Source organism: Chelonoidis abingdonii, chromosome 18 (assembly GCF_003597395.2).
Source record: "Chelonoidis abingdonii isolate Lonesome George chromosome 18, CheloAbing_2.0, whole genome shotgun sequence".
In the NCBI taxonomy this organism is placed as follows: domain Eukaryota; kingdom Metazoa; phylum Chordata; order Testudines; family Testudinidae; genus Chelonoidis; species Chelonoidis abingdonii.
The window spans coordinates 5,634,650-5,651,491 of NC_133786.1; the positions used below are offsets into that span (position 1 = coordinate 5,634,650).

At 48.3% G+C, this 16,842-nt stretch overlaps 1 long non-coding RNA gene across 1 annotated transcript in view; it reads left to right on the top strand.

Annotated features, from left to right (window-relative positions):
- The window catches only part of LOC142047908 (uncharacterized), a 457,775-nt gene extending 443,948 nt beyond the window's left edge, over positions 1 to 13,827 (top strand). Inside the window, exon 3 of the long non-coding RNA XR_012657229.1 lies at positions 13,749 to 13,827. This is a non-coding gene — a long non-coding RNA (uncharacterized LOC142047908). The remainder of the gene's footprint in view (positions 1 to 13,748) is intronic.
- Positions 13,828 to 16,842: the final 3,015 nt, after the last annotated feature.

A 16,842-nucleotide genomic window follows, 5' to 3' on the forward strand; every position in this document is an offset into this window, starting at 1 on the left:
TCAAGTCTCTGGAGTACATCCAGAGCTGGGATGGGTCATTCAGTTCTTTGTTCAGAGCTTCAGCTTGTAGCAAAGTCCCTCCAGAGGTTAGAAGCAGGACTGAAGACAAAATGGAGGAGAGGCAGCAGCCTTTTATAATCCTGTGCCCTGTCAATGATCACAGCAGTAAGATGGAGCCCGGAGTCACACGGGCAAGCCACATGTCCATTCATGACTCAGTTCTTTACAGATGGATGACCTTGTTTACATGTTAGTTTGAACGTTCCCAGGAAAGCTCAGATGTGGATTGGCGTCTTCCAAAGTTCATTGTCAGTTAAGTGTTTCTTGATTGCGCACTTATTGAGAATAGTCCCTTCTCAAGAAGCTGACCAAATGCTTCACTGAGGCTACTTAGAATCAAAATATATTAAGATACAAGTACATAGCCAATATTCTTAACTTCAACTACAAAAAATGATATACACATAGTATAATCATAATCAGCAAATCATAACCTTTCCATAGACACTGTACACAACAACCTTTGCACAATATTTGCTGCAAATATATAATAGTGGTTGCAACAATGATCTATATGGTCACATGTTATGTCAGTAACGTCACAAGTGCATGCACGTAACAGGGAATGGTGCAACCAAATGGGTTCTTGAGTGTGCAGCTGGTCTGTTTTGGGGCACAATATGCCTGCAGCATCATTGCCATTTGCACTGGCACATGTTGATTGCGTAGGTGCAATTTCAGTGCCTTTATGTCACCTGTGTGATTCACCTGCAGCAAGATAGGTTTTCCTGTCAAATATTGAGCTGGTCTGAAAAGCTGATCTAGCGTCCCAAGTCCTGTTTGAATGATATCATTATAGAGGGAATGAAATCACTGCCTCTGCTCCTGTCCATCTTTTTAGCTGTTTTTTTATCAAGCTAAATGTTTCATTTGCCTTTTGAAAGTCCCAAGCCCTTTTGTGCCACTTGCTGGCATGGCATCCCAGGCATCCTGTACTTGAATCTTCAGCATCGTGTCATGACTTCTGGGACTGCTCCAAAACAGTCTGCGGCTTGACCTCTGTGTCACCAGGCTCATAAATAACAAAACACACAGAGGCCCCTAATGTTTCAAGCAGTGGGCTTGAAACTGACATGATGGCTATCTAAGCAAAGGACAGCGGAGGGAGGAGACTGGGGTGAGAGAGCTTTACAGTGAGTGAACAATGAGAGGAGGCCTAAGCGGCTCCACTTTCTAAAGAACTCTGCTGTTTCCTAGACGTCATAATTCTAGCGTCCGACAGGGGAATTATGAAGCCGGTCAGGAGTCAAGTGGAGATTTTATCATGAATGGGAGCTGCGAGGCAGGGACCGTGAATAGCACTTTGGGTGGAGGACCAAAAAAATTAAAATTGCAGTCAGCTTTTCCATGGCCTATATTTAATGTGATAAGCTGTGTCTGGACTGGACTGCCTCCCATTTCCCCACCATTCTCTACTCCAGTAATGTTGTCCAGACTCTCACCTCTCTCACCATTTTTATTTAATTAATTTTGTATAAGTTGCATCTAGAGGGTCCAGCCAAGATCAGAGATTCATCGTGCTGGGGGTGCTGTACTGTCACACAGGAAGGTGCATCTAAATAGATCAGACAGAGAAAAAGTAGGAAGGGGATTGGTGTGGCCAGTACCTTACAAGTCAGTTGCAGAACCAGACATAGAACCCACATTGCCTAATTATTAGTCTAGCTACTAGACCACACAGCCTCTTACAGCGTACACTTAGCCTTTCTGAATATAAGGTGCATGTAACAGTGAACAGTTGGTTGGCTTTGGCTTAATAGCAGGCCGTTTGGTTTCCTGAAAATAAAAACTGTACCAAAACTGTGTAGGAAATCCAAATCGAGCCTTAAGCAATTTGTTGAAGGTTAAAAAATGCAGGCTAACTGCTTTATTAATATTTCTTATTTATTTGATTTTTTTGGTCACCTGTTATTTCTGGTCATGCCAAGATCTTTGCCGTTTCTTGTCACAAGAAAGTTTGTTCTTGTGACACTTCTGATCAGAAGCCAGAATTAGCCGAAATGCTACAAAAGAATCATTTCTTGTGAGGTTTCTGAAATGATTTTTGAAGATTAGGATGGATAAGGATAGAATTTAATATTTTTTATTGCCATAGCTCCTAGAAGTCCTATCCGGATTGAGACCACGTTACACTAGATGCGGAGTGACCACAAAAAATGATATGGTTCCTGTCTAGGGAAATTAAAACCCTAGAAGACAAGTGATATATGAAAGGTGGGGGAAGAACTGCATAGTCAAATAGACACACATTTTTACAATACAGCTGGTCTGAAAGTGGATTTTTCTATTCTTGTTTTTTGCACAAAATCGAAATCCATAATATTTCAGCAGAAAACCTCTTCTAGATATTGAAATACCTTGTGCTCCTGTTCACTTTTATAGTCTGGGTTCCCTGGATTGTGGTTGGGTCTTCCCCTTTTGGAGAAAGGAGCTGGTGGCTCATGGCAGTCCCATGGCTTTGGTGCATTATGGGAGTTGAGGTGTGGCTGGAGAGCCTTGTCCGTACAGGAGAATGGGGGTATGAGAAACCCAAACCGTAACTCCTGGGAGGCTCTGCAGTGGTGTTTCAGGTTTTTTAGGGTGCAACGTTTTACGACACAAATCTAAATTTTATGTAGAAAATAAAAATGTTCATCAAAAACCCCATTTTTCACTGAAAAACAGTTTGGACAGGTAGTTTTCAACCAGCCCTGATTTATAAACAAATACACATTTTAGATTTTTTTTAGAGCAAGTGCCAGCTATTAACATACACCCCTGCACCAAGCCACCGTGAATGGCCTGATCTCACAGAGGGATTTGAAGGAGAAGACAGTCACCTTTCAGATCTCTTCAGAAAGGACACACTCTAGGCATGCCTCATTGACAGACTACAGGATACAAGGGTGGCTAGACAAACAGGGATGGTGACAGCAGTCAAGAATGGGCAAGACTCCCCCATTGCTAACAGCGACTACCACTTTATAGTAACACTTAAGGATTGGACATTTATACCCATATCCAGACTATCATGAGTTATCATAATTGTTCTGGAAGGGATAGCAACCCTCATGCTTCAGGTTTTAAATAAATCTCTAACTATTAGAGATCAGGATGAGTCCATGGTGAGAAGCAGATTATTCCACATCTGCTACAGCTGGGTTCTTATACTCTTCTTGAAAGCAATTGGTACTAGCCAATGTCTGAGACGGAATACTGATCTAGAGGGATCTCAGGTCTGATCCAGTCTAGCAATGTCTAGTTTCCTTTGCACTGCGATCAGCCCCAGTTAAGTAAATGCCTAAGTCTATTCCTATTCAGCCAAGCACATAAATATGTCTAACTTTAAGGGACGGGCTGCTGAATCATGGATGTAGTCATAACCCTCATGACTGTCCTCTGTGGTAGGTAAGTGCTATGAGTGCTATTTAATTCCAATAACTCCCTGCACAGTCACAGATAAACAGCACATGGTTCGATGTGGATAAAAATAAAAATCCATCTTGCCCCCATTATCTGGCATTGGTTAAGCTTCTACTCGTATACATTTTTGGCTAATTTCTCGCACTCTTTCTCAGTCTCCTTCCCCTTTTTTAAATGAAATGTTATTTATTTATAGCTAAACTCGCTCTGACTTTGAAGCGGGAGCCAAGCATTTGTGAAGCTGTTCAGATAGGGGGCTTGAAAAGGAGAATTATGTCCGTTTCAGATGTTTTCAAAAGTTATTGTTTATAGCCAGAGAGAACTATGACACTTCTTCAAATTAACTTTCCCTCCCCTCTGCATTTCTATAGGCCATGGGCAAAGCAGATGTCTCCAGAGCTAGGAGAAGAAGCAGGGGAAAGAGAGATGAAAAGGGATTTTAGACAGGAAGTCTCCAAGGGCCAGCTTGCTGGCTTAGTTGAATATCCTCCACTGCCATATGGGGAACCTCGCTGGGACACGCCATTTCTCACTCCCCTGGCCAGCACAGGCTTGGAGCGCTATGGACATATGCTCAGCAACACGAGCCAGAAAATGGGGCAAATGTTGGCCTTTTCCCAAAAAATCGAAACCATAAATATTTCAGTTGGGAAATTCCTCCATAGTGCCTCCTGGGAGTCGTTTTGTGCTCTATTTCCCCCCTACATGAGGGGCTCTCTAGTCAGAGTGCATCTCCTGTGTCATACAATGGTTTTCTCCTCTTGGTCTTCTCCCCTGCCACTGCATCTACTGTCTAGCATACCAGCGATAGGGTCTGATCACGCACACTGGGAGGTTGCTGTTGCCTAGAGTCTTGGCATAGCTAAATGAGTTTTTCTTTGGAAATGGGTAAAATTCCCCAGCGGTATATTATTTAGTTTGTGTGGTTTTCTTTGTAATATAGATGATCCGTATTTTCTCACCTTGCACCATCCTTGACTTATAAAGGATCAAGGCCTATGAAAGATAAGCATTTCCATAAGTGTCTGCAGGCTCATAGCCTGTCCAGGCCGGTCCCTGTCCAGGCTATGACAACTGCTCAAGCACAGGAAGGATGGAACCTCTAAATAGGAGAGAAAGAAGTCTAGGAATAAAGCAATGAACTTAAGGAAGGGATAATGCAGACTGACTATAATAATAACTTTTATATATCACTTTTCATCAGTAGATCTCAAAGTGCTTTACAAAGGTCAGTATCATTATCCTTATTTGTAACATGGGGAAACTGAGGCACGGTGCGGCAAAGTGACTTGTCCAAGTTCACCCAGCAACCTAATGGCAGAGTGAGGACTAGAACTGAGGTTTCATAAGTCTCACTCCACAGCTGTACCTGCTAGGCAACATTGCCTATCAGGAAAAAAAATCCTGTCCAACTAGTAGAGCTGGTCAGATTTGTCTTAAATTTGGATTTTTTGATGAAAGCTTTCATTGAAATTTTTGAATTTCAAGGCAAAACAATGGGGGGAGGATTTCAGCCACAACAATTGTATCTGTGTTTCAGCCAACTCTGTCATATCAGCCTGTGGAACAGTCGTGTAAGGGAAATAATGGTGGGAGGATGCCCCATCACTTGGGATACTTGAAACAAAACTAGCCAGAGTAGCCAGTGTATGTATGATGCAGAAAAAAAAACAAAACAGCAGTTGTAGGGGTCTGGCTGAATGAGTTCATCAGACCTGCTTAAGCTAAAGGACAGTGTTGGCACAAGAACAAGTGGGGATGAAATGGCCATGAATAATTTCTGGCTGGAAATTAGGAGAAGTTTCTAACTATCAGAGGAGTGAGGTCCTGGAACAGCCTTCCAATAGGAGCAATGGGGCAAACAATCTAACTGATTTTAAGATGGAGATTGGTAAATTTATGAATGGAATTCTATGCGGGGTTGCCTGTGAAAACTGGAGACTGGATTCAATTACCCAGAAGGTCCTTTCCAGCCCTATGTGCCTATAATTACTTCTCCATATCCAACACTGATTCTTGACTCTGCTTGTCAGCTTGTCCCACTTCAAGTTGACCCAAGTAATGACCTTGGTAACCTTCAGGAATAATGGCCCATCCCCAGGCTATTTCTAGCAGTCTGTCCAATAAACAGAGCATTTCAATGTTTGGGTGAAGTTAGTTGCTGGAAAGCTCTGATTTTTCTTTCAACACGTGAGAGAGGCTCATTGAAATACTGGGATATTTCTATGGCTCCACCATTGGTGTCTGAATTACATCATACGCTCACGATAAGGCAAGAGGCAGAAAGCGTGACAGAGAGTCTTTGATAACGTATGTGGTGACTCTGGATCCTTGCCAAAGATGATTATGGGAGTCACATACCTTAATCCCATTGCATTTGCCAAGCAATTCCTGGGGAGTGAGTTAATTTCCTTCGTTTGAGCCAGGACTGGAGACAAATTGAGCCTCTGTTGTTGATACACAGATTGTTTGGGGGCAGGAGTGAGAGAAGAAATACAGACTGGTCTTCACAGCTGCCCTGTAGTATGTATATGAAACAGGACGGACAAGTCTAGCATAGCATCTTTGCCTTGTGTTTCCATGTGCTCCCTATTTGACCTATATTCACATTATCTAAATCAGCGGTCCCCAAACTTTTTGTCTGGCGGGAGCCAGACGAAAGGACCGTGGCGGCGGTCAAGCATCCGCCAAAATGTCGCTGAATTTTGGCAGCATTTTGGCAGCGAGGCCTCTTGATGATGTTGCTTGTTGGTGGCAAGCAGCGTCATCGAGAGGCGTTGCTGCCAAAATGCCACCGAATTTCGGCAGCATTTTGGCGGATGCTTGACCGCCGGCCAGGATGCGGGCACATGTAGATGTTCCCGCGGGCATACCGCATTGGGGACCGCTGATCTAAATAGTTCCAATGCACACTGCGATATGCATATTTACCGAGATCCAATGCGTACTGTGATGTACATATTTACAACAACAAGACATCTAATGCACTCTCGCTTTGATAAATGAGCCATTGCTGGTGTATGCACCACAAACATCCCATAATCACATTACACAAACCACATCTAAACCGGCTGCCTTCAAAACAAAGCTACTCTTAGGCAGATGGGGAGGGAGAATGGCTGTTCAGCTTGCTAACAGGACCCAGGCAAAAATGTCCTAGGTTAACTAAGGTGCAATGATTTGAGAAAATGCTCCTTTTTTCATGAAGGGAGACTAAGTGAGAGATGCACTACCTGGTCGCTACAGGTGCTCAAGAAGGACCATACGCTGGCAGAGAGGGAGAATATCTTTGGAGAGGGGGCCAGCCTCACACCCAGGTGCTGTGGGACCAAGCTGAACCCTAGAATGGGGCATATTTCCCTTCTTCTTTTACTGCTGCAGGTACTACTAACTTGCTTTGATTTCTGGTTGGAAACTTTAACCCCTGCGAAGAATTTTGCTGACTACATCTGTCTTTTGTTTCTGCTGAGCCATTCATCAGTTTTCCAACCCAAGCAGGGACTCCTGTACAATGGAGGAGCTCCCATAGAGGGACAGACCCATCCTTTCATAAAAGTTATGGCGGAAGGACAGAACAGGTGCATATCAGTTCAAGCCTTCTGCATGATTCCGTGTGTTTATTATTAATCATGTGCACGGAGCAGGTGCAGAGAAAGTATATTAGGATGACAAGGGGAAAGGAAAGCCTATCTTTCAAGAAGAAACTAAAAGAGTTTGGCTTGTTTAGCCTAGCAAAACTCAGGCCCAAGGGCCATCTAGTTGCCCTCTATAGCTACTTCAGGCAAGTGAACATCAGGAAAGATGACGAGTGATGTAAACTAAAGGACAATGTTGGCACAAGAACAGCTGGGTGCAAACTGGCCCTGAATAACTTGAGGCTGGACATTAGGTTCCTCACCATCAGAGGAAGGAAGTTCTGGAACAGCCTCTCAATAGGAGCAGTGGGGGGAAACAACCTAACAAGTTTTGAGATGTGGTTTGATAAACTTTATAAATGGGATTATACAATGGGGTTGCCCGTAATAGCAAGGGACAGGATTCAATGGTTAGTAACCATGTTCTATGTTCCTATAGTCATTATGGCAGTGCACTGAGACCAACCAAGATGTCACCATACAAACACAAAAGAGTAGTACAATCCTTAATTTCGACCATTCCAGCTTGCACTACAATTCAGTGCTAACACTGACATGTTCAGAAATGCATGTTCCCCAGCAGAACTTTTTGTTCATGTTTTTTTCCAAATTACATTATCCCTCTGGGAGAAATGGCAGGGTCAGTGATTGTGCATTGTTTTCTTTACATACTTGTGCTATCTGCCATCATGGTAGCCAGGGGATCTTTTTAGCAGGGCTGGCTCTAGATTTTTTGCTGCCCCAAGAAAAAATTGTTTTGGCTGCCCTCACCTCAGCCCTGACCTCTCACCCTCCGCCCCCTGACAGTGTCCTCCCCTACCCTCACCCCCTGCTGCCCCAGCCCTGGGCTCCCCACAACCATTGCTGACTTTGCTCACTCCCCTCTCGCCTCCAGCCGGTCCGGTGCTGGCCAGATCGGGGTAAGCAGCGAGGCTCCCGGGTCCCTCAAGTACAGGGTCCCTCCAGCCAGGGTTCCCATCTCCAGGACAGGCTGGGACCCGGGAGCGGGGGGACTGCCCTGGCAGAGGACTGAGGAGCCGGTGAAGGGTAGCCCTGGACCGGAGCCCGGAGAGCGGGACGCGGGCCCTGCATGGCAGCGCCCCACCCTCTATGGCCCCTTCTGCTTCTGGCCATCCTGCCGCAGTCTTGGGTGGCTTGGGACACTTCACTCAGCCCCGGCTGCGGTGCTGGGGGGAGTGGCCTCCCTGTGGCACCTGCAGCTGGCTCCGTGTGCCCCGCGGGGCAGCCCCTAGCCTGAGTGGCCCACACTCGTAGCTTACCCACCCCAGCCAAAAGGTGTGGGCGCTGCTCCCCCAAGACGTGAACTGCAGAGGCCCCAGTGCGCCCCCTGAGCACGATGTGCTGCTGCTGCCAGGGCTTGCTCTAGGCTTTTGCCACCTGAAGCAAAAAAAAAAAGTGTCTGGAATGCCGCCCCTAGCACGTGCTTGGTTTGCTGGTGCCTAGAACCAGCCCTGGTGGGAAGACAGGACAGTGGGCTAGCAGGGCCGTCGGTCTGATGCAATCTGCCCGTTCACGTTCTTAACGCTCCCCTCTGCCTGACGAGCGCAAGGGATTTGCAAAGGACTCCCCTACCGCCCGGGTGAGTGCCCTCATCGTTGGGTCCTGGGCTAGAGTGATGGGAGCACCCTCAGTTGAAGCTGTTCCACTTTAATGCCAGGCCGCCGGCCCCAGTTAAAGGCTGTGGCTCCCTCTCTGATTCCCGTGGTTAGGCCTCACAGAGGGACCCTGAGGATGGCTCGTTCAAATCCCCTTTCCGCCTGCCCGGTAGGTTGTGGGGGATTTGAAGAGGGCTCTCCTGCAGCCTGTCTCCGCTCTGTGATTCCACAGCTCTAGCGAGGGGGAGGGGGGTCTTGTGTTCCCCTCCTCTTGCCCGTGAAGCTGTTCAACTTTAATGAAATATTATTTGGGCCAAGCCCTCCGACACCTTCCTCTGTAGCCCAGCGGTGTGGCTACCGGTCTGGCTTGTGGCCCCTGTGGGTTCAAATCCTCTCTCAGTGCGCGACAAAGACCTTTGAAAGATACCCCCAGTGGTTCTGGGGTGGTCAAGTTGGTTGCTTTTTCTTTGCCCAGAGACAGTGTTCCAAGTTTATTAACTATTGTTTGGGCAAAGCAGCAGGCATGGTTCCTGCCCTGCTCCAGCGGTTGGGCCACAGGTGTGGGATGTGGGTGCTGTGGGTTCAATTCCCCAGGTCTGCTGATGCTCCAAAGGCCTCGAGATGAGCCTTTAACACCGGCCTGGTAGGTTTTTGGGTCCTGCCATGCGAGGGCCGCGTTCCTCTTACCGGTGGCAGCTGTTCCACTTTAATTAACTGGCATTTGGGCCTTCCCCAGCTCCAGTACCCTCTGTAGGTTGATGGTGCTTCACCAGGGTGCCTGAGCTGGGGGCAGATGTGAGTTCAAATCTCCCCTGGGGTGCGTGTGCGCTCATCTGCCTGGGAGAGCGTTGGGGGGTGCCTTCCTTCTTGCCTTTCAAAGCTGTTCCACTTTAATTAAATGGCCTTTGGTCCACCCCCAGACCCAGTAACCTCTGTAGGCCCATGGTCGTGCTCTGGGCCTGGAGTGCCGGAGATGTGGGCTCGAACCTTGCCTGGTGCGTGCCCCCTGCCCTTTCCGTAAGAGCGAGGGGGTTGCCTGCCTCCTTCTTGCCTCTCGCGGCTGTTCCACTTTAGTTAAATGCGCTTTGGGCCGGCCCCACAGCAACCCTCACTCACTAGTCCAGTGGTTAGGATACTCGCCTGGGTTGTGGGAGATCCTGGTTCAAGTCCCCCAGCTGCCTGTTCAGCAGGGACTTGCACAGGGATTTCCTGCCTCCTAGGCGACCGTCCTTTGCGGTGGGCCATCCTTGTCTGAACCCCCTCTCTTTCTCAAGAGGCCGTTGTCTTCTTGGGACGGAGAGGGGTTTTGGACAGGGATTGCTCACCAGTGACTCTCCCCAGGAGGTGGCTGCCCCCAGTTCACACCCCTCAAAAGAGCAGGGGAGTGCCCTGGGGTCTGCCACAACCTGGGCGTGTATCCTGATCATGGTGGACAAGAGTGAGAGGGGGGTTTTACTGCTCAGCAGCAAAGCCTCTTTAATTAAAAGAGCAAGAGGCCCTGGGACAGGCCTCTTGCTCAGCTAGGAGGGGTCTCCTCTCACCCAGCAGCGGCCCACCTGGGACTTGAACCCAGGTGACTCACAATCCAAGCAAGCACCCTAACCCCCATACCGTAGGGGGACACAAGAGCTAGCCTTGCCCCGGTTAATATGTAGTTAAAGAGGAACGCTTGAGCGGTAAGAGATTGAGACGCCCCACCCCACAGTCTCAAGCAACCCAGGAGGGATCCAAACCGCGGGTCAGCCCCACTGCAAGCGTGCACCCTAACCCCCTGCACCATAGAGGGACATAAGAGCCCCCTTGTGCCCCGGTTAATAGATAGTTAAAGTGAAACGCTTGCGAGGCAAGAGCTCAAGGGGCCCTCCCTTCTCCACAAACAGAAAGGGCTTGAACCAGCCACTCACCGGTTTGTGGCCAAGGAGCCCAACCACAGGACTACCGAGGGAGCCACATGCAGCTTGGGGCCCACTTCTCATGTACAATTTCCTGCAAGTGGCCCATCTTCAGCAGAAAAGAGAGCAAGCCCCCACATCCCACTGCCTCCTAGCCTGGCACTTAGGCCACTCAGTTGAGAGCTAAGTGCTCGACTCCCTGCTCTTCAAGAAGAAGAAGAAGAGAGGGGATGGGAACCACCAACTTGCCAGCCACTGGGCACGCGCTCCAACCGCTGCGCTAACTGAACCGGCGGGTGCTGCTTGTGGCCCAAATGACTATGTCACCAAAGTGACCCTCCTTCGACAGAAAAGCCAGAGAGAGTCCCCACATGGGAACACCTCCTAACCCAGCACTCAGGCCATTGAGCGGAGAGGCAGCAGATCAAGGTTCAAATCCCTTCTCAGCAAGAAGAAAGGGGCTTTGAACCCCAACCGGCCACATGCCAGGCACGCATCGCAGCCCCCCGACTACACCGTGCTGCTGTCTGCCTTGCTGGCCCCATGACTATGTAATGTAAGTAAGTGGAACAGCTTCAGCAGAAAAAAAGAAAGAGTCAAGGGGCCCAAGCGCCCCAGGCGAACACCTCTGAGTCCAGCTGCTGGCGCTTCACTTCAGGACAGGCCATTCAAGTCCTTCCTCAGCCAGCCAGGGGAGGAGTTGAACTAGCGTCAGCCACACGCCGGGTAAGGACCCAAGCCGCAGGACTACAGAGGGGATGTGTCGCACAAGCCTGGCCACTTACTACTGAATGAAAGTGGCACAGCCTCGCCACGTTACAACCAGCAAGCCTCCTCAGGCTGTCCTTTCCTTCGGTATCGGGGCTCGCGCTCGCGCTCGAGAGACTGCAGAGCCCTCCTCAACTCCCTGCTCGTCAGGCGGGGAGAAGGAAATTGACCCAGCGTCTTCCCCTCCCAACCTCTGCTTGCCGGCCACGGCCAGGAACCCCTCAGGTGCCTAACCCACTTAGTGCGAGCTGGTTAGGGACCCGCCCAACGCCCCGCAAAACAGCCCAGGGAGAAGGCGGCAGAGGCCTCCCGGGTAACTTTTAACCTAGTGGTTAGGGGGCCTCGCCTGGCATGGGTGGGTCGAGGGCTGCTTCGGGTTCCGCTGGGGAAAGAGACAGTTAAGGTTGGCTCTGCTAGAGGTCTAGCCAATCGTGGCTTGGGTGCAGAACGTGACGCGGGACGTGTTATTCACCCCTTCGCGCAACGCAAGACCCAGGGCTCACCCGCTGGAATTAGCAGGCGGCAGGTTTCACCCAAACCCGAGGCCGTACCTCGCCCCTGTGACGCACAGTCAGCCTGTGGAGCTCGTCGCCAGTTGCTGTGGGGCGGGCCAAAACTGGAAGCGGGTTCGAAAAAAGAATGGGAACGTGCGTGGTGCACGGGTCCCTCAGTGGCCGTTAGCCGAGATGGTCAGAGACACGGCCCCGCGCTCGGGCCGTCCTTAGCCCGCTGCTGGGAGGGGCCGACGGGCCGGATCGCTTGATAATTGGCCTCTTCGGTTCGTTGCCTTTGAAGCAGGTGGCGTCGGCCGCTGCGGGAAGACAGGGCGGTGGGCTAGCTGGGCCATCGGTCTGATGCAATCTGCCCGTTCACGTTCTTAACGCTCCCCTCTGCCTGACGAGCGCAAGGGATTTGCAAAGGACTCCCCTACCGCCCGGGTGAGTGCCCTCGTCATTGGGTCCTGGGCTAGAGTGATGGGAGCACCCTCTGTTGAAATTGTTCCACTTTAATGCCAAGCTACCAGGCCTAGTTAAAGGCTGTGGCTTCTTCTCTGATCTCTTGATTAGCCCTCACAGAGAGACTATGAGGCCGGCTTGTTCAAATCCCCCTTCTCCCTGCTGGGACGGTTGGAGGGTTTGAAGGGGGCTCTCCTTCAGCCCGTCTCTATCCTTTGGTTCTGTATCTCTAGCGATGAGACTCTTGCGATCCCTTCCTCTTGGTCATGTATAGTCTTCTCAGCTACAAATCCCTTTTAGTTAAAAAGATCAAGAGGCCCTGTGACAGGCCTCTTGTTTGGTTAGGATGGGTCTCCTGTCCCACAGGGCAGGGATTTCAAGCAGGGTCTTCTACATTGCAAGCAAGCACCCTGACCCCTGTACCACAGAGAGACTTGAGAGCTTATTTTGCCCTGGTTAGTATATAGTTAAAGCAGAACACTTGAGTGGCAAGAGATTGAGATACCCACCTCATTTCCACCAACACAGAAGGGATCTAAAACAGGATCACCCACCATCCAAGCAAGAACCCTAACCCCTGCACCACACAATGTCTTCAAAACACTTTTCACCCCAGTTAATATATATTTAAAATGGAAGGCTTCAGCAATAGGAGATTAAGAGGCCAACCCTTTTCAACAAACAGTAAGGCAATTTGAACCGACAGCTCATCAGTTTGAGAAACAAATAACCAACTCACAGGACTACCAAGGGAGTCACAGCAAATCCTTGGCCCAGTTCTCATGTAATATTTACTGGAAGTGGCCACCTTCAACAGAAAAGACAGAGGGCGCCCCCACATCCCACTACTTCCTAGCCAGGCCTTTAGGCCCTTCCATTGAGAGATATGTGCTCAACTCCCTTCTCAGCAAGAAGAAGTGGGATGGGAATCACAAACCTTCCATATACTGTGCTTTGCAATAAATTGCTTCATCATACGTGACATAAGTCCAGGCTTGGCCCAGAGAGTGGAACATATATTGAAAATATTTCATCCTGGTGTATACTGTGTTAACATCCATTTCCAGTTCAGGAATCATTGCCCACTAGCCAATGTTCATAAAATATAAAATAACAGACAGAAATCTTCTCCAATTAGTCCAGTCTACAAATAATGACAGATATTTTGGTGTATTACATGGTTCAAACAAACTTATACTGTCTTGTGACTACAGACTCTGCTTTAACCCAAGACAAACAAGGACGGGAAAATGCACAAAACATATCACCCAGGGCTAAATATTTCCCACACTTTCCAGAAAACTATTTTGATTACATAGTTGTATTATCAGTTGTATTTAGAAAATTTCTGCTGCTTGTGGTGAAAATGAGACTGTTTCTTCCAGTTATGGCCTTTTCGTGATTTTACGATTTTTCCAGATTGAATGCCCGCTAACATTTGAACATTACATGATACAGAATAACTGCTTCACTACCCACGTCTGCAAACACCCTAGTGATGACCACCAGATACGTGCTTAACAGGTACTTAATGATGATATTTTTCTAGCTGATGTGTTACTTTAAACTAATGGGCAAGGGTTTTTAGAACCTGCCTTCAGTGCCCAGCCCAGGTGGGGCAGCAGTTGGACAAGGTTGGAGCTGGCATGTCTTTACCAGTTGCTTGTAACGCAGTGTAACAGCCCATCAGATGCCGAGCCGGGCTTTCTGAGACCCGTCAGCAAGGACAGTGGCAAGATGTTAGGTAAATCACGCCTCATGGCACCTTGTTGAGTACAGTTATATTTAGTGCATTTCCTCTTCGGTCATTAAAACATTGTGTGTTTCTGGGTAGCTGGGAAGGACAATAAGAAACAAGGCACAGATCGCTGTCATTGGTCCAGCTACAGCTGCTTTTTTAACATGTTATTCTTTATATCTAACCTCTACCCCCATCTCGTGTTTTGACCAAAACAAGGAGGCAATCAGCTGAGAAGGGGCTTTACCTTGAAGCAAAATGTTATAGATTTATAAGTTCCACCCCCCTTCTTTCCTTCTCATCTCCTTTTCCAAAGTGACTTGCAAGAAAAGAGATTCTTGTGCTTCTTGATGACAGAAATTGGAGGGCATGAAAGTTCCCCTTGTGCCCTTTTCAGTGTTTTAACTTAAAAAAAAAGTCTGGTTTTGGTGGCACTGTCCTTGGAGGAGCAGCAAACTGCAACCTGGAGGACTATTTAGAGACCTTTTCTCCCAACTGTTCAAGCAGCATTTCTGTCCAGTACCTATTACAAAAATCCTTTAATATGTCTCTTCTTTGGATTTCACTTCCTTGCTGCTTATGATGCCATTATTACATTGTGCCTGTCTGTTTCCAGTCAATTTCACTTGGGCTGGGTCCAAGGTAGAGATTCTTACAGGGCAGGAGATCTGTATAGCAGATTAGAAAACATCATACATGTTTTTTTTTTCTTTTTAGAAAAGCCTGTCAGACTGCCTTTACACATCAGTCAAAAAGAGGGATATCTCCTCACCAGTCTCCCTTTGTGGACCACCATCCTGACCCTCCAGTTAGCTCATTTCTGTTCAATTCCCATAAATTACAGCATCCGTCCACTTTCCTTAATACTCACTTATCCATTAGTACGAATCACCTCAGCCCTCCCTTGGAGCTTTTGATTAGAGAATTGCACCATAGCCCCTTCCCCCCTCCCCAAAGTCTTCCCATCTAATAGTTACTAAAGCCAGGTGCATTTAAAGCACCAACTGCTATAACGGAGAGGTTATGCTTGGTGTAAACTCATTATATCTTTAATAATAGCTCTCATTTCAATAGCTCTTTGTACTGTCTGGATTATGAAAACGAAGTATTGCTGTCCCATCTCACTGCATCCAGGCCTCTGATTGTTGTCTGGATTTTGATCTTTGCAGGTTACAGGCTGTGCTGGGGTGTGCACACCCTGCATTAGGAAAGGGTTAATCCCCCACTATGGGCTGAGAAAGCCCTGCCCCTCAGACCCTTCTGGGCATGCTCCAAATGCGTGCTAGTATAAAAGGAGAGCAGCTCAGCTCAATCAGGTTTGATTACCAAGGGGAAATGACATGTGGTGGAGGCTGTAGTGCAGGAGCTGGCGTTCCTGTGATCTGACCTGGAGACCTGTTGCCCTATGGACTGCAGCATCAGCAGCCTGGTAGGAAGTGACCCAGGGAGGGTGAGTGGATGGTATCTCCCACCCATCTAAGGTTAGCATGTTGAGGTTGGATTCCCTACTGACCCAGGGGTGGCTCTGTTTTTTTGCTGCCCCATGCATGGCAGTCAGGTGGCCTTTGGTGGTATGCCTTTGGGTGGTCTGCTGGTCATGTGGATTTGGTGGTGTTTCTGTGGGTGATCTGCTGGTCCTGCACCTTCAGTGTACTTGCTGCTGAAGCTGTGGGACAGCAGACCTCCCGCCAAAGGCTGTCTGACTGCCACCCTCACAGCAACTGGCAGGCTGCCCCCTGTGGTTTGCCTCCCCTGGCATGTGCTTGGTGTGCTGGTGCCTGGAGACCCCAAATAAATCCAGCTTAAAGATCTGCTGGATTTGCAAAATCAAGTATCCTTTTCTCTTTTTACAAGACTTCTTAACATTCAATTAGCTGAGCTTCCCAGCTGGAGATTAAATTAATGGAAGATTTTGTCTATAAAACAGAAATTGCAGCAACAAAATTTATTCTATCAGGATTCTACACTATATCTGTGCATGCTGGACCACTGGAGCATCCTAGCTGTTGGAGCAGAACCATAAAGAGGTTGTTTACTGTGCTGAAATCTGGAGTTTGGCTTTATGGAATTCACAGTTAGAGATAGTAACACAATACATATTCCCTGCACATATCCATTGTGACAAGGTCAGGCCAGATGGTTACAGAAGATTGGTCAAAGGTAGATACATTAGCTCCAGGTTAAGCCAGTCCCTTTTCCCTGGGTAAGATAACAGGGACTATTCCAGAATATTCAGGAACTTTCTAGAATTAAGGCAGGCAGGCTAATTAGGACACCTGTAGCCAATTGGAAAGTTAAGACTGAATTAAGGCTAATCAGGACACCTGGTATAAACAGGCTCACTCCAGTTAGTGAGGTGTGCATAAGGAGCTGGGAGTGAGGATGTGCTGCTGGAGGACTGAGGAGTACAAGCATTAACAGAAATCAGGAGGAAGATCCTGTAGTGAGGATAAAGGTGTTGGGAGGAGGCCATGGGGACATAGCCCAGGGAATTTAGACAGGGGCAGTCTACAGGGCCCTGGACTGGAACCCAAGGTAGAGAGTGGGCCCAGGTCCCCCCCAAAACCTCCCAACTCCTGATCCAACACAGGAAAATCTCTGAGGCTAGCAAAATCCACCAATAAGCACAGGACCCACCCAGGTAGAGGAGAAACTTTATCACACTACCCATAAATGGAATGCAGGGAAGCATTTACTGTGAATGAGCAGGGACAAGATCAGCCCTTGGATGGCACTCCCATTGAAATCAGACACATGAGAAATGTCATGGCACAG